At 31.7% G+C, this 22207-nt stretch overlaps 1 protein-coding gene across 1 annotated transcript in view; it reads right to left on the bottom strand.

Moving 5' to 3' along the window:
• LOC143044813 (ribosomal RNA-processing protein 7 homolog A-like) overlaps nt 1-21297 on the bottom strand; it is a 47901-nt gene extending 26604 nt beyond the window's left edge. The window contains exon 1 of the mRNA XM_076216989.1: nt 21279-21297. The gene's annotated coding sequence lies outside the window, so the exon portion shown is untranslated. The remainder of the gene's footprint in view (nt 1-21278) is intronic.
• Between the last annotated feature and the right edge of the window lie 910 nt (nt 21298-22207).

Below are 22207 nucleotides of genomic sequence, written 5' to 3'. Positions count from 1 at the left end.
CATTGTGTGCTTATGTTGCGTTGTTACCTTCAATATTCCAGGTAAGAGGGGTTTGAGTGCTTACAAAAATGTTTAACCCCGCCACATTCGGTATGTGCCTGTCCCAAAACAGGAGCACGCAGTTTAGTGAGAGTGGTTCATATCTGTCATATTTTTGTTTTCGTAAATCGTTTTGTTATTGATTAAGCCATTGGTTTTCTCGTAAGAATTGTTTCACAAGTTTTATGTCAAATCTTTCATAGCCGACTATACGGTATGGGGTTTTCTCATTGATTAAGGCTGTCCAGTTGCATATGTTTGTCGTTAAGAATGTTAGCTTTACTTTTTTTGTCACTTTGGAGGAATCCAATTTTGTTCTTTAATGGTGGTGTTCCTGTCCATTCATGACCTTTGCTTTTAATAAAGGCCAATAATTTCTTGGAGTTGTCCTTGTAGTTTGAGCTGACTTCTTCGATGTATTTTTTAATGGCTTGTCTTACTTCCCATTGTACTTCTTGTCTTGATTATTGTATCTGTCTGGGTCTCTTTTCTTTCTGGTTTTCCTACCTTTCTTGTTCGCTTTTTGTTTTTTGTTGATCTTGCGTCTTATTGCTGTGTTCATCCATGGGTGTATGCGTGTCTAAATTGAGTCATTTATTTTGGTACTCGCTTCTCAATGTTTTTGTAAATTTCTGATTTGAAGCTTTGCCACATGGATTCTACAGTTCTGTTGCTGATGTTTTTAAAAGATGTCTTGAATGTTTCGAGGTCTTCCTTTATCTCATATATATATCTGTTTTTTTTTTCCATAAGTATATCTTTCTTAATACTGGTTTTGGCTTTAAAAGTTTACATGCTATATCAAGTAAGACGATGTCATGGTCTCTGTTTCCTATTAATGGTAAAGGTTTACATCTTAGTTTAAATGATGGATGAGAGGCAAGTATTAAATCCAAGGGGTTTTCTTTGCGTGTTGGGAGGTCTACGATTTGTTCTTAATCATTATCAGCTATTCAAAAGTTAAAGACTTTACTTGAAAAGTGTGGTATGAATACAGTTATTTGTTTGTATCTATTGCAGGACTCTTGAAACAAAAACAATAAAGACCGGTGGTCAAAGACAATAAATCTGGTGGATTTAGCGAAAATTTGATAGTCTTGTATTTGCAATACATTTTTGCCTTTAATTATTGCTGTAAATAACACACAATAATGAACAGTGTTATCGAAAGGTGGCGATGACAGTAACTTAGTGTTATAGTGTGTCCATAGTATGACTTAAAGTTTGTAACTTTATCATTTTTTGAAAGCTTTTTTTCCAATTGATTCATATTAATTGCTGATATGGTTTGTGTTACATTATAAACACTACATTTACAAGTTTACTGGACGAGTCAAAGCTTGTATACATCTGCTAATTGTTGAAGACCGAGATGTATTACCCGTAACTGTATTTTGGTTGTTTGTGCTGTAGTTTTGGTATCTCATGCTGTTGGCAAATAGTTTATGGTCCTTTCCTGTTTTTGACACGGCGTTGTCAGTTTATTTTTGACTTAGATGTTTGAATGTCCTTTTAGTATTTCTTTCATCTTTCATGCAGTTTTAAACATAATCACATGTTGGTATGAGTCAGGATACACGCACACTTGATATGAACATAAGGAGATGAAAGTGATTTCCCAATTCTACCTATATCCTCTAATCAAAGACTAATAGACGTTAATGAACACAACTGAAGAGCACATATTGGACTTCAAAAATCACAAGCAATAGTTCAACATGTAAAGCTATGTCTGGTAGTGCTTATCTAACCTTGGCCAATGTTCATGGTTCATTAGGCAAAGGGGCCTCGATGGTAAAGTGGTGTAAGTAATTGAACTGCTGTATCATTAGTCTGTCTATCAACATAGAAGTTCGAATCCTGAACGTGGCAGGTAGACTCCACTTGAATTACAATGGACAAGGATTGTCAGTTTTCCTACCAAAGGTCAGTGGTTCTCTACGGGGACCCATGCTTCCTACATCATTAAAAACAGCCTGCCATGAAATAGCACAATAGTGCTGAAAGTGGTGTTCAACACCAATCAATCAATCCATAGGCAATTGAAAATTTCCATAGTGATGTTTATTTCCTAGATTCTATAGGCAATAAGTCAACTGTACTATATTCAATAACTGGAATGATAGTAAGGTGTACATGTCTGTCTGGCAGAATTCATATGTCCTTGACCTCATTTCCATGGTTCATCTGAGCTTGACCTCATTTTCTTGGATCACGTTAAGTTTATGTGATAGTTGTAGTAAAGCTTTATATTTAGGACTATCAACATAATATCAATGGTTAGTAAGGAAGGCGAGAAATTTAAGAATGTGAGACATTTCAGCATTGCACTCTTGTGACAGTTAAAGTTGTGGTCAAATTTATACCAAAGTTATCATAATGTGCCTTTTGTTTTTGTATTAGAAATTTATATGCCAATTTATTGTTGTCATCTCATTACCAGACAGTTATGAATGGCTGAACATTTAATTATTATTATAGTGGAAATGTGGCAGGGATTTTTCCACCAGGCTAATTGAATAACAAAAATATTTTAGTCAGCTTTCTATGTCAACATATCTATGAGTTCATATGATAATTCAATAACTGTGGAAAATAGTTTAATGTAGATCAGAACTAATAATTTACTCAGATAGAACCTTCTTATACTTTGCATTCAGGAAAACAAAAATTACAAGATATCTTTTATAATGTACTTTTAGAAATCTAGAAGAAAACATGGTGTCCCTGAACTCGTTTTCTTGCTACAAGTTACAAGAGTGCACTCACTGAAATGACCGGCCTGCTTTACTTATCAAATTGTATTGGTGTTTATAGAGTGCCATATGAAAGTTTTAAAGTTCCACTTAAACTTAACTTTATCAATGATCAATGTAAATGAGGTCAAGGCCATATGAACCCTACCAGGCAAACATGTACAACTTACAACCAAACCATAGACCAAATATATGTATCATATTGCTTATGGTATAAAGGAATTGTCATAATTACGAAAATTAAACATTCACTAAAGAACCCTTAAAATAAAAGGAAATACATGTAGACCTTACAATCATTCAATACACTGAATATAGATGACCTATTGCTTATAGTTTTTAAGTGACAGACTTAACCACGAAAACCAAATATTGACAAATGAACAATGAAAATGAGGTCAAGGTCAGATGAACCATGCCAGGCAGTCATGTACACATAACAATCAATCCATGCATTAAATAAACCTATTGCCTATAGTATCTTAGAACCAAACTTAACTATGAAAACTTAACATTGACCAATGAACCACCAAAATAAGGTCAAGGTCAGATGATACCTGCTAGACAGACATATACAGCTCACAATCCTTCCGTACAACAAATAAAGTTGACCTATTGCTTATAGTTTTACCAAAAACCAGACCAATACACAAAAACTTAATGCTGAGCAATGAAGTGCTTTAAATGAGGTTAAAGTCAAATAAACAATGTGAGACTGACATGTACATCATAGAATATTTCCATACACCAAATATAGTTGACCTATTGCATATAGTATTAGAAAAGAGATCAGAACTCAAAAACTTTGACCACTGAACCATGAAAATGAGGTCAAGGTCAGATGACACATGCAAGCTGGACACCTTACAATCCTTCCATACACCAAATATACTAGACCTATTGCTTATAATATCTGAGATAACCATTAAAACGTAACCTTGTTTACTGATGCATGAAATGAGGTCAAAGTCAAGTGAAAACTGTCTGACGGTCATGAGGACCTTGCAAGATACGCAAATACCAAAAATAGTTATCATATTACTAGTAATAAGAGAGTAATTAACATTACAAAAAAATCTTAACTTTTTTTTCAAGTAGTCACTGAACATGAAAATGAGGTCAAGGACAGTGTATATGTGACAGACGGTAACATAAGGCATCTACATTCAAAGTATGAAGCATGCAGTTCTTCCACCTATTAAATTATAAAGCTTTAAAAGAAGTTGGTTAACGCTGTCGCTGCCAGATCACTATCCCTATGTGGAACTTTCTGCAACAAAAGTCACAGGCTCAACAAAAACCAGAGGTGTTTACTGGTTGATGTATTTATTTCACAAGATTACATTTCCATGTAGTGAACTGTGATACCATAGTACAAATTTGAATTCTGAATATAACTTAGAATTTCAAAACATAATAGACATGTTAAACAACCTAAATTGTAATTGTGTTTATTGTAATATATGTTCATTCAAGCTATTCACTGTTATCAGTGTGTTTAGCCAATATCATACATGAGTATAATTATAATTCTACCTCTCATCTTAGCTATATAAAATGCATGTAAGATTAAGTTAAATCAGGTATAGTTTATATAGGAGCAGGACCAGTGTTTTAACTTATATTGCATGGTTTATATGAATCATATTTCTTTCTAAAAGGAAAGTTCAAGTGCTTGATTTGAGCCCTAATAGTAAGTCCAACATTTTAAAATGTTAAGCATTTCAAGTTTCAGAAAATATATGTGAACCAGATGCTCCGCAGGGCGTAATACGCTTTATACGACCGCAGAGGTTGAACCCTGAACGGTTGGGGCAAGTATGGACACGACATTCAAGCTGGATTCAGCTCTAAATTTGGATTGTGATTAAATAGTTGACACAGCATAGGTTTCTGACACAGAATGAATGTGTTCTAATGAACTTAAAATTTTTGTTTTCTCTTAGAGCAATTCACTATGCTGTTGAATATTAATCCTCTCAAAAAAATGTTTGAAGAAATTTTCTTTTTTATTTATGAAATTTCAAATGAGAAAAATTGAACCCAATTTTTTTAATCACATCCCCCTTTCCCTTATTCCAAAATTTATCTCAATTAAAATTTCTAATGGAGTTTGCAACAATAACTACTCATTTAAATACATCATAAAATATTAAGATGTAAAAAAACTGCTTGTTATCACTGAATGGTAAAGATTATTTTAATTTATCAGTTGGTAGTAAAAAGTGAATATACATTGTATATTGTATATAACAAAGATTAAAGTTGATTCTGGACAAAGAAAGATAACTCCAATTAAAAAAAAATCTTGCTATTGCACAATATTTTGCGATTAGATATTTCTTGCTTACTATTCTGGACAAAGAAAGATAACTCTAATTTAAAAAAAAATTGCTATTTCACAATATTGTGCAATTAGATATTTCTTGCCATTGCGCAATACTGTGCAATTGAAAAGACTTGCTATTGCACAATACTTAATATAATAATTTTAGATCCTGATTTGGACCAACTTGAAAACTGGGCCCATAATAAAAAATATAAGTACATTTTTGGATTCAGCATATCAAAGAACCCCAAGATTTCAATTTTTGTTAAAATCAGACTAAGTTTAATTTTGGACCCTTTGGACTTTAGTGTAGACCAATTTGAAAACAGGACCAAAAATGAAGAATCTACATACACAGTTAGATTTGGTATATCAAAGAACCCCATTTATTCAATTTTTGATGAAATCAAACAAAGTTTAATTTTGGACCCCGATTTGGACCAACTTGAAAACTGGGCCATTAATCAAGAATCTAAGTACATTTTTAGATTCAGCATATCAAAGAACCTAACTGATTCATTTTTTGTCAAAATCAAACTAAGTTTAATTTTGGACCCTTTGGACCTTAATGTAGACCAATTTGAAAACGGGACCAAAAGTTAAGAATCTACATACACAGTCATGACAGTTAGATTCGGCATATCAAAGAACCCCAATTATTCAATTTTGATGAAATCAAACAAAGTTTAATTTTGGACCCTTTGGGCCCCTTATTCTGTTGGGACCAAAACTCCCAAAATCAATACCAACCTTCCTTTTATGGTCATAAACCTTGTGTTTAAATTTCATAGATTTCTATTTACTTAAACTAAAGTTATTGTGCGAAAACCAAGAATAATGCTTATTTGGACCCTTTTTTGGCCCCTAATTCCTAAACTGTTGAAACCAAAACTCCCAAAATCAATCCCAACCGTTCTTTTGTGGTCATAAACCTTGTGTCAAAATTTCATAGATTTCTATTAACTTAAACTAAAGTTATAGTGCGAAAACCAAGAAAATGCTTATTTGGGCCCTTTTTGGCCCCTAATTCCTAAAATGTTGGGACCAAAACTCCCAAAATCAATACCAACCTTCATTTTGTGGTCATAAACCTTGTGTTAAAATTTCATAGATTTCCATTCACTTTTACTAAAGTTAGAGTGCGAAAACTAAAAGTATTCGGACGACGACGACGACGCCAACGTGATAGCAATTTACAACGAAAAAATTTTCAAATTTTGCGGTCGTATAAAAAGTGAAATCAATTGCTTTTTGAAGATTTATTCGAATGAATCATCAAAATATATACCAAAATTGGATAAAACTCAGAATTTTGACTAAATTCAACAAAAATTTGCTTGATTTCAAACAAAACTTAAATAGGAAATAAAAATAACCTGTTTTCGACAAACTAGATATGCAAGTAAAATCTGTGCAATATTTGAGATTTATTGTATTTACTTATTGCAGAATGATGTTTGATGGAATACATATATGATCATTTTTTCAATTTAGGAGTATTAAATTCAGTATAAAAGTGATTTGATAGAAATTGTGGTCAAATTAAAATTTCTCCTTAGAATATGATTATTAATAATAATTTTTTAAACATTTCAAGTTTTGAAGCTACTAGGAAGTGGTTGAATAATCAAATAAAAACTGTTAACAAAGAAGAATGTGTCCCCAGTACACAGATGCCCTATCTGCACTATCATTTTCTCTGTTTAGTGGACCGTGAAAAGGGAGAAAATCTCTTATTTGGCATTACAATTACAAAGATCATATCATAGGAAACAATGAAAAATATCCATTGAATAAAACTAAAAGAATTTGGAAATATATGCTAAGAGGAAATAAATAAATAAAAAGTTTACATTTTGAGTTTACACATGACATAGGCAAAATTTCTTTGTTCTTACTGTGCTATAATTTGATTTATGTACAGATAAAGTGTGCATTAACTACCTCAGATATACTGCACAGTACTAATGTACTCATATCTTTAAGGGTGGATCAAATTGTTTTAAAACACATATGGGCATAATTTGATAATATTGAATACATCAGAGTGTAGGGAGGTTAAAAATCTTTTGTCCATTATGGGCTAACTCATTGCGTATTTGATTCTTTAATATACAAATTATATTTGAATTGTGTAAGATCAATTAACAATGGAGATAGCTGTAAAGTTTTATCAAAATCCATGTTGATTTGCAGAAATTTGATAAATGTTAAAAGTTGACTATCAGAAATAAGTCTCAAAATTTTTTTCCATGGTTTTACCTATCAATTAAATCTTTAAAGTTGACACCAATATAACAAACTACTATATAACCAGGCATTTAGTAAGATAAATATGTAATTGAGTTAACTGTAGAGTTTTATGAATATCCAAGATTATTTGAAAAAGTTACAGAAATTTTTATAGTTGACTATCATACAAATTTATTCCGACATGAAAAATTCCTGTTTTTTTTACCTATCAATTATATCTTTAAAGTTGACACCAATATAACAAACTACTTTATAACCAGGTATTAAGTAAGATAAATATGTGATTGAGTTAACTGTAGAGATTTAAGAATATCCAAGTTCATTTGAAAAAGTTACAGAGCCTTTTAAAGTTGACTATCATAATTTTTTGCGACATGAAATATTCCATTTTGTTTTTACCTATCCATGAAATCTTTACAGTTGACACCAATATAACAAACTACTATATAACCAGGTATTAAGTAAGATAATGATGTGATTGATATAACTGTAGAGTTTTAAGAATATCCAAGTTCATTTGAAAAAGTTACAGAGCCTTTTAAAGTTGACTAGCATATTTTTTTGTGACATGAAAAATTCCAGTTTTTTTTACCTATCAATTAAATCTACACAGTTGACACCAATATAATAAACTACCATATCACCTGGCATTTAGTAAGATAAATATGTAATTGAGTAAACTGTAGAGTTTTATGAATATCCAAGACCATTTGAAAAAGTTACAGAAATTTTTAAAGTTGACTATCATATAAATTTATTCCAACATGAAAAATTCCTGTTTTTTTTTACCTATCAATTAAATCTTTACAGTTGACACCAATATAACAAACTACTATATAACCAGGTATTTAGTAAGATTAATATGTAACCTAGTTCACTGTAGAGTTTTAAGAATATCCAAGTTCATTCTAAAAAAGTTATAGAAATTTTTAAAGGTGACTTTTTGAATTTAGTTAGAAGTGAGATTTCTAGTTTTTTTACATATGTAATTCTTAAACCTGTTCTTAGGGCTATTCCAGAAAAAACTATTTCCATCCCAGGAAAGGCAATTTTTAAAAAGTTAATGTGGGTGGATGTTTTTGAAATAATAAAAAAACCAAAGGGGGGTGTTGATTTAGTTTATTTTTATTTCTATGGATGGTGAGGGGTAAAAAAAGTGCCGTCCCTGGGGGACATAGTTTTTTCTGGAACAGCCCTTAACCTTAGTACTTTATCATTCTAAGTACCAGTACATTTTTAATATGAATATAATCTATAAAATGGCAAACAAATGTTCTCAAAATTGATAAAATATAATAAGTGAACCTATAAAAAAAACACCAAGTTCTAGCAAAGAAGGAAAGAAAGAAAAAAACAAGGAAAATTACTCAATGAAAATGTTACTTCAGTGTTCAATTATACTCAGATTATTTCATCTTAGAAGAATTTTTAGACTACCAGTATCGTAAATTTTTTCAGACATTTTTTTTTAACCACAGCTGAATTATTAATACACTCATGTCACACTCATGTCATGTTGTTGCTAACTACTATCAATTTAAAAAAGACAGCAAAATAAGAAAAAATATACACTTTCAATATCAGTATAGCATAAATAAAATACCTTGTATAATACATTCAATAGTAAATGAATAAAATTATATTGCAATTTCATGGAACTTTCAAAATGTTGTCTCTTATATAAATATGTGGCTTACAAAATGATGTCATTAATGTATCATTACCTATAGATTGCATTTCTGTAAATATCGACAATGCAATTTCCCATAGGAACTCCTTTTACAGCTGAAATCGTACCGTACCAATTGTACTATGAAGTTTTGAAAAAAATTATGCCTTAGAATGGGAAGTTCATCTGCACTACTATTTTTTTCCAAGGTCAAAATATAGGGCTGTGCGGCATATTTTCAACATTTATATGCCCCGAACTTCTTAAGAGTTTAAACTTACACTAAAATTATGTCCTACCCTTACCTTGACTTAAGGGTTCTCACATATTTGACCAAAACACATCTGATATTTACTGGTAACTTTCCCCAAGTTATTTCTTTACAAGATGAAACATAGAGATCATGTATTGGAACCAGTACATAAACAGAATTAATTTTATATGAATATTCTATATCTCCCCAAAAAAGGCATGGTTTGAGAAACAGCTGTATTTACAAAGTGCAACCTATAAGGTAGCTTAATGAAAATTGACTACAATGCTCAATCAGAACCAAATATTCAAATCTAAAAAGAATTATAAGACTATAACTACTTGTTTCATTGACGTAAACTACTATCAATTAAAAAAAAAAAAAAAAATGAAATAGGAAAATATATACATTTCTTCTTATACTTATTGTATGGTTATCGCTTTAAATCTAGTACTCACAATTTCTAAATCATTTTTGTTAAATAGTTGTTTCATAATAACTGTTGTTTACAAATTTGTTTCATGTACGCTTAAATCTATTGAAATTGTTTAATTTAACTTCTGCTATACATAGCATTAATTAACATCTTCAGGAAAATTGTACTTCTGATTAATCTCAAATACCAAAAAAATAACTCTACTTTATGTATTTCCAATGACATTGTAAACATTTTACATTGATTAGACACAAATATTGCAACTCCTTCAATGGACAGTTTGATACATTTGTACTTAAAAATAAAATGATCCAGACATTGTAAACATATAAAATTATCAGAAGTGTAGCCAACACAGATCTACTACTTTGGATGTTTCCTCTTCAATATATTAACTTCATGCTCTTCTGTAGCAGAACATAATTCACCAGTTTCCTCCAAAAAAACACCAAGCTTCTTCCAACATGTAAAAGTAAAGATAATTATCAGCTATTCTGAAAAAGATAACAAAAATGAGAAATAAAGATATATATAGCCTTGTATTCATATTGGTAGAAATTCTTTAAATTTTGTAGTTTAGTACCACTTCATAGTGTGGTGGATACCTTGAAATATTATACTAAGTATAACCAATAAAAATATCATAATATTTCAGACCTTATCCTGGTGGTTACCTTGTTCTATTATACTAGTACAACCAATAAAAAGCTCATATTATATAAAACCTCATCCTGGTGGTGACCTTGGTCTATTATACTAGTACATCCAATAAAAAGCTCATATTATATAAAACCTCATCCTGGTGGTAACCTTGGTCTATTATACTAGTACATCCAATAAAAAGCTCATATTATATAAAACCTCATCCTGGTGGTTACCTTGTTCTATTATACTAGTACATCCAATAAAAAGCTCATATTATATAAAACCTCATCTTGGTGGTGACCTTGTTCTATTATACTAGTACATCCAATAAAAATCTCATATCATATAAAACCTCATCCTGGTGGTTACCTTGGTCTATTATACTAAGTACAACCAATAAAAAGCTCATATTATATAAAACCTCATCCTGGTGGTTACCTTGATCTATTATACTAAGTACAACCAATAAAAAACTCATAATATTTCAGACCTTATCCTGGTGGTTACCTTGTTCTATTATACTAGTACAACCAATAAAAAGCTCATATTATATAAAACATCATCCTGGTGGTTACCCTGATCTATTATACTAAGTACAACCAATAAAAAGCTCATATTATATAAAACCTCATCCTGGTGGTTACCTTGTTCTATTATACTAGTACAACCAATAAAAAGCTCATATTATATAAAACATCATCCTGGTGGTTACCCTGATCTATTATACTAAGTACAACCAATAAAAAGCTCATATTATGTAAAACCTCATCCTGGTGGTTACCTTGGTCTATTATACAAAGTACATCCAATAAAAAGCTCGTATTATGTAAAACCTCATCCTGGTGGTTACCTTGGTCTATTATACTAAGTACAACCAATAAAAAGCTCGTATTATGTAAAACCTCATCCTGGTGGTTACCTTGGTCTATTATACTAAGTACAACCAATAAAAAGCTTGTATTATGTAAAACCTCATCCTGGTGGTTACCTTGGTCTATTATACTAAGTACAACCAATAAAAAGCTCATATTTTATAAAACCTCATCCTGGTGGTTACCTTGGTCTATTATACTAGTACAACCAATAAAAAGCTCATATTATATAATACCTCATCCTGGTGGTTACCTTGTTCTATTATACTAAGTACAACCAATAAAAAGCTCGTATTATGTAAAACCTCATCCTGGTGGTTACCCTGATCTATTATACTAAGTACAACCAATAAAAAGCTCATATTATATAAAACCTCATCCTGGTGGTTACCCTGATCTATTATACTAAGTACAACCAATAAAAAGCTCATATTATATAAAACCTCATCCTGGTGGTTACCCTGATCTATTATACTAAGTACAACCAATAAAAAGCTCATATTATATAAAACCTCATCCTGGTGGTTACCCTGATCTATTATACTAAGTACAACCAATAAAAAGCTCATATTATATAAAACCTCATCCTGGTGGTTACCTTGTTCTATTATACTAGTACAACCAATAAAAAGCTCATATTATATAATACCTCATCCTGGTGGTTACCTTGTTCTATTATACTAGTACAACCAATAAAAAGCTCATATTATATAAAACCTCATCCTGGTGGTTACCTTGTTCTATTATACTAGTACAACCAATAAAAAGCTCATATTATATAAAACCTCATCCTGGTGGTTACCTTGGTCTATTATACTAGTACAACCAATAAAAAGCTCATATTATATAAAACCTCATCCTGGTGGTTACCTTGTTCTATTATACTAGTACAACCAATAAAAAGCTCATATTATATAAAACCTCATCCTGGTGGTTACCTTGGTCTATTATACTAAGTACAACCAATAAAAAGCTCATATTATATAATACCTCATCCTGGTGGTTACCTTGTTCTATTATACTAGTACAACCAATAAAAAGCTCATATTATATAAAACCTCATCCTGGTGGTTACCTTGTTCTATAATACTAGTACATCCAATAAAAAGCTCATATTATATAAAACCTCATCCTGGTGGTTACCTTGGTCTATTATACTAAGTACAACCAATAAAAAGCTCATATTATATAATACCTCATCCTGGTGGTTACCTTGTTCTATTATACTAGTACAACCAATAAAAAGCTCATATTATATAAAACCTCATCCTGGTGGTTACCTTGTTCTATTATACTAGTACATCCAATAAAAAGCTCATATTATATAAAACCTCATCCTGGTGGTTACCTTGTTCTATTATACTAGTACATCCAATAAAAATCTCATATCATATAAAACCTCATCCTGGTGGTTACCTTGGTCTATTATACTAGTACAACCAATAAAAAGCTCATATTATATAAAACATCATCCTGGTGGTTACCCTGATCTATTATACTAAGTACAACCAATAAAAAGCTCATATTATATAAAACCTCATCCTGGTGGTTACCTTGTTCTATTATACTAGTACAACCAATAAAAAGCTCATATTATATAAAACATCATCCTGGTGGTTACCCTGATCTATTATACTAAGTACAACCAATAAAAAGCTCATATTATATAAAACCTCATCCTGGTGGTTACCTTGGTCTTTTATACTAAGTACATGTACAACCAATAAAAAGCTCGTATTATGTAAAACCTCATCCTGGTGGTTACCTTGGTCTATTATACTAAGTACAACCAATAAAAAGCTCGTATTATGTAAAACCTCATCCTGGTGGTTACCTTGGTCTATTATACTAAGTACAACCAATAAAAAGCTTGTATTATGTAAAACCTCATCCTGGTGGTTACCTTGGTCTATTATACTAAGTACAACCAATAAAAAGCTCATATTTTATAAAACCTCATCCTGGTGGTTACCTTGGTCTATTATACTAGTACAACCAATAAAAAGCTCATATTATATAATACCTCATCCTGGTGGTTACCTTGTTCTATTATACTAAGTACAACCAATAAAAAGCTCGTATTATGTAAAACCTCATCCTGGTGGTTACCCTGATCTATTATACTAAGTACAACCAATAAAAAGCTCATATTATATAAAACCTCATCCTGGTGGTTACCCTGATCTATTATACTAAGTACAACCAATAAAAAGCTCATATTATATAAAACCTCATCCTGGTGGTTACCCTGATCTATTATACTAAGTACAACCAATAAAAAGCTCATATTATATAAAACCTCATCCTGGTGGTTACCCTGATCTATTATACTAAGTACAACCAATAAAAAGCTCATATTATATAAAACCTCATCCTGGTGGTTACCTTGTTCTATTATACTAGTACATCCAATAAAAAGCTCATATTATATAATACCTCATCCTGGTGGTTACATTGTTCTATTATACTAGTACAACCAATAAAAAGCTCATATTATATAAAACCTCATCCTGGTGGTTACCTTGTTCTATTATACTAAGTACAACCAATAAAAAGCTCATATTATATAATACCTCATCCTGGTGGTTACCTTGTTCTATTATACTAGTACAACCAATAAAAAACTCATATTATATAAAACCTCATCCTGGTGGTTACCTTGGTCTATTATACTAGTACATCCAATAAAAAGCTCATATTATATAATACCTCATCCTGGTGGTTACATTGTTCTATTATACTAGTACAACCAATAAAAAGCTCATATTATATAAAACCTCATCCTGGTGGTTACCTTGTTCTATTATACTAGTACAACCAATAAAAAACTCATATTATATAAAACCTCATCCTGGTGGTTACCTTGGTCTATTATACTAGTACAACCAATAAAAAGCTCATATTATATAAAACCTCATCCTGGTGGTTACCTTGGTCTATTATACTAAGTACAACCAATAAAAAGCTCATATTATATAATACCTCATCCTGGTGGTTACCTTGTTCTATTATACTAGTACAACCAATAAAAAGCTCATATTATATAAAACCTCATCCTGGTGGTTACCTTGTTCTATTATACTAGTACAACCAATAAAAAGCTCATATTATATAAAACCTCATCCTGGTGGTTACCTTGGTCTATTATACCAAGTACAACCAATAAAAAGCTCATATTTTATAAAACCTCATCCTGGTGGTTACCTTGGTCTATTATACTAGTACAACCAATAAAAAGCTCATATTATATAAAACCTCATCCTGGTGGTTACCTTGATCTATTATACAAGTACAACCAATAAAAAACTCATATTATATAAAACCTCATCCTGGTGATTACCTTGTTCTATTATACTAGTACAACCAATAAAAAACTCATATTATATAAAACCTCATCCTGGTGGTTACCTCAATCTATTATACCTAGTGCAACCAATAAAGAGGTCATATTATATAATCAAAGAGCAGAATGCTCTGAGGGATACGATTGCCATATAGTTTTCATTGACACATGTATAGCAGTTCTGCCAACTTTTCATTAAGCAAATTCGTGAGATTTGGCCAAAATAGAAAAGATCAAAGAGGAAAAAATTGATCCAAGGATACTGCTGCAAAAAAGCATGAACATGCGTGAGTCTCACGCATTTTTGGCAGCCCTTGCCTTGATAGTCCAAATAATTATGACGTCTTGAAAGGCTATTATATTTTTTTTCCTTTGACACCTTACTTCGACGCCGAAGTAAGGCTTCAAAGAAAAAAATTATAATAGCCTTCCAAGACTATGGCCTTGAAGGCTTAAAACTTTGCTCAGTGCTTGGAGCACAAAAATCATGCTCGAAACAAAAAATCAAGCAATTTTATTGGTTGATTTTCGAGTATGAGTACAAAAAAACTGACTCGAAAGTTTTATGACAGCTGATAGTATTATTTTCAAAACTAATTCAACTGCACATGAAAATGTAATATAAATCTGAATAGTCACTCAACTTTAAAAATAGCTAATCCCGGATACAAGTGTACGAGCAATGCACTTATTGTGTTTTATTTGTGTGCTATCAATTCCAAGTTTACTTTCCACAGCAGTCACTGAGAGAGAGAGAAGGTATTTCACTTCATAGTTCGAGATTACTCTGATGTCCGACGGCTGATTTGCCAGACAAGCTAGGCCTGTGGGGGACTTTTATGCTAGTATACTTAAATTACAAACTTAAATAGTCCCAGTCCGATATATTATATCAAGTATTATTGGATGCCGAATTGAATTTTAAATAGGTGCCGATTTGACTAGATGCCGAGTTAACCAGGTGCCGATTTGACTAGATGCCGAGTTAACCAGGTGCCGATTTGACTTTTTCTATGGGTGCCGATTTGACTTGTACCCAGTAATCTCGGGACTATTCACTTCGTATCTTATCACCGTTAATTCTAGGAGGAACCCCATTTCCCAGTCCCGTATATTATATCAAATATTATTGCCGATATGACTTTTTCTATGGGTGCCGATTTGACTTGTACCCAGTAATCTCGGACTACATTCACTTCGTATCTTATCACCGTTAATTCTAGGAGGAACCCCATTTCTAAATCTTTAATTATTAATTTCCTTTGGGTCTGTGGGCATGAATCCTTCCGTACACACTCCTCTGTTTAAATTGAGATCGTTCTTAATATAATACGACGTTTATCGACATCTAACGAGTTAATTTTTTCTTGACGATTTTGACGGGAAATACTTCTGAAAGGGAGACAACTCGAAACGATAATATGGAAGACTCCATTTCGGCTAAAGGGGTGTTATAGGTAAAACTTCATTGATTTTAATTTAAATGATGCATATGATTTTAAATTATGCAACAACACTATTAAACCCTCAATAGCAGGCAGACATAGAAAGAATCCAATGAGTTTCAAATTAATTAATACGCGGGGAATCCAGAACAACCACGCAATCTGATACCCCTTGAAATCAAGAAAACTATACGCATGCGCATTAATACATAAACAAACCCGCGACTTGCGATTTGGAACAAGAACGGTTATTTAATTTATGATATGATGAATGAGTCTCAATTTCTTTATGAGAGTACAGTATCAGTTTCATAACGGTAAAATATAGAAAACTCCACTTCAGTTCTTATATGACAGATATAGAATTATCGAATTCAAAGAACTCTCGCATTTATCAAAACTGGGGAATTTCCTTCTGACGTGTTTCTAAATTTATAAAAACACTAAATATAAATACTGCTTAATTCTGATTTTCCGTGTTGTTAAAAACACGCATATAAGTCAAGGGAAAAATCAAACATGAAGATTATGAGAAGAACATTACAGGAAAGTTGTTTATGTTCAATCCTTTTGCTTGTTTTTACCTTTTAAAGCAAGACAATCATAAGAATCTGAGATGTTGCTGAATGTTTAGAATAAAACGGTTGACGTGAGGGAATGAGCCCCGAGTCAACGGTAAAAGTCTACAGATTGCTTAAAAGCAATCGTATCCCAAAAACTGATCTTTGTGGTTACTTTGATATATTATACCAAGTACAACCAATGGTGAATTGTGTAAGCCGGTTGAGCTAATCTTGTGTAAAAGGTCAAGGCTTTTAAAATTTACAACCATAGGTGTATTTTAATAAATGATCTACTTACCGGATTCATTATCATCAATTTTATCTTTTGAAGCTTGCTCATGGTTTTCTTTTCCTGGATTTTTACAAGAGGAGCAATTCATACATGAACCTATTTATAAGTGTGCAAAAATATAAGTAAATATTAATTATATATATTACATATATAACAAAGAACAAAATTAGTTTACCTATCTTAACATTTACTACATGAATACATGCATGACCAGACACTTCTTCCTCTTAGTATGATGGCTTATTCATATCAGCATGCAAACTTAGTAACAACAAGCCTTTTTATTTAATGAGGAGGTTCATTAATTGTCAGCACTAGTTAGTATGACTTTAAATTAATTTTTACAGCATTGGACACCATATTTTTCCTCTTATAAACAAACAATAATAGATGCAAATTCTTTTTTTTATACATAACTTTAATGTAAATCATGTGAAAAATACTCATATGACAACATGTAATTGCAATAAGTCAATCTTAAATGTGTAATTTTATAATTACTTGTATTTATTGCTACTGTTTGCTTTCTTCCATCCTCCATCTAAATCAAACAACATAAGAAGATACAAAACATTGTTAATAAGTATTGATTTTTTACTGATTGACTTTGAAATACAAATGGTGTTACGAAGAACAGTCAGCTTAAAAATGTTTTCAAACTGGAGAGTTCAGTATGGTGGATTCTATTTCAATAAGGTGAATATTGGCTGAAGTTGACAATTATAAAAGCATAACCTTGCACGTCTACACAATGCTTGCTCACACTATCATTTTCAACATTAATGAATCATGACATAGGGTCAAAATCATAATTTGGCACAAGATTAAGAAACATAGCATTATATTGAACATGGGTACGAAATTTCCTTTAAAGTTGATGTGACTACAACTTCACCATAAACTACCACTCCCATAAATCTACAAGTTTTACAATTTGTATTCAGCTTGGAAAATCAATCTTTGTTTCTGATACAAAACATTCTTTTACACATATCATATTGGAAAATATTTGGCTTTGAACTTGAAATAATCATGTCATAGGGCTTTGACATTGATACAAATCTCACATTCAATTATTCAGATTTTTCATTGGCTTTAAACAATATCATATATATGTTTATCAGCGTTACAGCATTTATAACAACCATATTTATGGTTGTACAGTGAATTGCATCTAGGCTAAGAATTTACTTTAGGGTTTAATAATACTGCAATATCAAACCAAAAGCTGTTTATAAGTAATTACATATTTTCATTTCATTTTCTGAACTCAAAAGCTTGACTTACAGTATTTCAAAGCAGATGGTTTAATCCAATAATATTGTTAAATGAAATTGTTGCTCTTTAAATGTGCTAACACAATAGACTATTTTGTCTTTAAAGTACAAAGAATTTTGTTGTCACTGATGATATGTTTCTTCTTTGAAGCTGCATTAGCCCTATAAAACATACAATATTATAAAATATTGTACATTGATTTTTGTAATTTTCTGTATGAAATGTGTTGTTGTTATACAGTTATATTCATTCCTTGTAAAAATGTGTTTTACTGCTGGTGGCATACCACTTTTATCAAAGGTGCAATTTTCAATTGAGTTTCCTCATTAACACTCAATGTAAGAGTAAGACTGCATATACTTGCTACTTAACAAGGGTAGTACAATATACATGGTAACACCCTTTAAACTCATTTCAACTTTTGTATCAGTACATACATGACATAGTAGTTGAGCAATGATATTTGAATATTTCATCGCTTACCATGGCTTTGTGTTTAATTTGACACAAGTATATAAAAGTTGACAACTGATTTTAATACTGAAACAAATGATTCAAATCATATCAAGGTTCTTTTTTAATTAATAATTACCTCACAATTACAGCTTTTAAAGTACATGTACTCTGGCTAATCTGCTTTATCACCATCTGTTTTTTCCAAAACAAAATGGATGGACAACATTGTATCACAGGACCAAAACTGCCATTACAACTTTTCATTGTCTTCATTCTTTTTTACACATGTTACAGAAATGTGTAATCCAGCAATAATGTTGGAAAAGATAAATGATGATAGTCATTTCTGTAAACAACAAAAATACATAATTTATTCATTATTTATCAAGATCAGTCCTGAATAGTTGTCATGGACATCTGACCTCCTATATATATACAGTATAAAATCACCATTTATCAAAACCAGCCCTAGGTAATTATCATGATCATTTTCCAGCGGCTTTTCTCTTGTTCCTGAGAAAATTATAAAGATAGGAAATGAAACGAGAAATTAGCACATTTATATCCCTACTGAGTTCTAAAAGAATAAAAGAAAAGAAAAATACCGACTCAGTTTATGAAGAACATAATACAGTTGGGTATTTATCTGTCACCATGGGTTTTTTAACAGATACTTATTTATTTTGCAGTATCACAGTATTAACATTTGCGGTCAAGTTTCTGTTAATATAATTGATCAATTCCGTAGTGAATCATAGAACTTTAAAGACTCGTTAAATTAATATCAATGTGACAATGGTTCCAACATGTTCCTTCCGTGTGGAGATTAAGATGGAATGGCGGACCACTATATTGTACAAGGTGGAGAAGAGCCCTGTTGTTATGAGCAGTGTGTTTGTAGAGCGGTATTGACTGCCTCTAAAGAAGGAATCAAGGTCCGTTCCTACATTCACATTCTCCACCTTGTACTTTCGCACCCTTCTCGTTTGCATCCTTTTTATATTGGTTTTGTGTCTAATAACTTTGTAATCAATTTTTGGCAAGTTTTTTGCTATAAATTTTTTGATGTCATTGTCTCAAATTGAAGTGAGAACGTTTTTTTTGTGCTGATAAATCTTTGGTTAGTCATGTTTAAAAAATTATTGTTTCAAAATAAAGTGAGATTCTGACGTGTTGAATAAATTTTAATCATGTTTGGTTAGTGTATTTGTTCATAAAACAAAATATCTGACGCCACAATGGAAAAGTGATTGTTGTATGTGTCAAAAGTACAAGCGGCCGGGTCAGCCGTGATTGGTGTATTTAAAACTACAATCTAATTTTCTAATTATTCAACTAGAATTTGATTTAAAATTGGGTGCAAACAGACCTTGGGTGCGAACATGCCAGGTGCGAACTTGTAGGGTGCGAAATGGACCTGATACCTTACAGAAGAAGCATGCATTACCTTATCTGGCAGTTAGTTCCAATTGATCGTTTCCACCAGGAACATATATATTGACTTACTGTTTCTAGTTCCTACAAACAATGAGTGTTTACAAATGGTTTATATTGTGGCGTATAAATAAAGGCAACAGTAGTATACTGCTGTTCAAAACTCATAAATATATGGACAAAAAAACAAAATTGGGGTAACAAACTAAAACTGAGGGAAACGCATTAAATATAAGAGAACAACGACACAACATTAAAATGTAACATACACAGAAACGGACTAAGCATTAGACAAAATCCGATGAGAATATCAAATATAACATCAAAATCAAATACATAAATTTGGGATAGAAAAGTACTGAGACACGTCTTATAGTAATGTAAATTCACACTCAAATATAAGAGAAAACAAACGACACAACGGAAACACAACATTAAAATGTTACACACACAGAAACGAACTATAATATAACAATGGCCATTTTCCTGTCTTGGTACAGGACATTTTAAAAGATAAAAATCATTTAAATGGTGGGTTGAACCTGGTTTTGTGGCATGCCAAACTTAAATAGGAAAACGTATTAGACAAAGAAACACATGATTAATAGATAACAAAAGGCATCAGGTTTAAAATTCAATACGCCAAAAACGTGCCTCATCCACACAAGACTAACCAGTGACGTATCAGTGGCAGATCCAGGGGAAGGGGTTGGGGTTGGACCCCCCCCCCTTTTTTGGGCCGATCAATGCATTTGAATGGGGACATATAGGTGGAACCAAACCTTTGTCCTGTGTTTGGACCCCCCTTTTTTTATAATGCTGGATCCGCCCCTGCTCATTGCTGTCTGGCAGTACTTTGATCCCTCTGGTATATCCCTACTTACAAGTTTTTATATAATTAACAGTTAATTTGTCCATTATGATTGACGATTAAGCTCCTGTAATGACAGCCAAAAAAGGATAAGATTGAGGATTGAGGATTATTTACAGTTTCAGGGGAATATAAGTAAGGGGGAGGGAAACCAATGCAGTTCCCACAGTTACTTCCAGTAAAAAAATAAGTCTTACAGTCCCGGAAAATACAACGCTTTTTGTACCTTTATGTAAAAGATCAGTTTTTGGGGCGGTAATTTATGAAAAGAGGCGTGTCTTAAAACCTCACTGTGCGGGTTACATCACTGTGGTGGTTAACTATTAGATTTTTCCGTTTATTTGTTAATTTCTGCTCTGTGTCGCTGCAGTGTTTAATTGCTTCAAAGTATAATTCGGTCCACAATAATCTCGGCCCAAGAGAACTGTCTCAATACCAACATAAAATTGATATAAAGTGCGAAACGAAACGAACCAAAACAAATCAGTGAAACGAAACATGTCGACACTTAATAGAAGATTTTTATAGACAGTTGATATTTAAAAAGAAAACAAGAGACAGTCGAAGAAAATTATAGTTACCGTTGAAAAATCAAAATCTATATGATTTCTGTAAAGCGGAAAATTATTGGGTAACGAACCAAAAAATAGAACAGAGATCAAAATAAAACGAAACGAAACAAAATGAAATACAACGAAGAAAAACGGAGGGAGGATTTTAAAAATATATTATAAAAAAAAGAGGATTGCAAGGAAAGTCAGATTTTTTAAAATTTTACATGTTTTGAACATATACATGTCAAGTCCTTTGCCAGCAAAAGAAAAAAATGCTTATTTTGCAGCCTTCCTGGTTCATGTTGTTTGCCAATATGTGCAATTTCAATTTTGCGTGTTAAAAGTACTATAATATCACCCAAATTAAAGGGGCCTTATGGGTTATTTTAGTTCTTCTTGATCGGAGCAATTTTTGGCTATCGTGATCCGTTTTTCTACAGATTTATTACTCTTTTTATATTTTCGTGATCCGTGATCATGGAAATTTATTTTCTGTGAATCGTTATTGACAAAAAATATGAACTCGTGAATCGTGATGAGACTCCCATCAGGCCCCTCATATTATAAGAGATTGATATGAAATATTGTCATGATAGTTTGTACAAACTTTCATCTTTACCAAATAAATTATATCATCAACCCTACATAATAATCGGGAAAGAGCCTATCAACATCTAGTATTCTTAAAATAAAGCTACCCTTTTCAAACTTTGAATTAA

The sequence above is a fragment of the Mytilus galloprovincialis genome, chromosome 9 (genome assembly GCF_965363235.1).
Source record: "Mytilus galloprovincialis chromosome 9, xbMytGall1.hap1.1, whole genome shotgun sequence".
NCBI lineage: Eukaryota > Metazoa > Mollusca > Bivalvia > Mytilida > Mytilidae > Mytilus > Mytilus galloprovincialis.
Note: the sequence above shows the minus strand (reverse complement) of the source record. Positions and strands in the feature narration are given on the sequence as shown.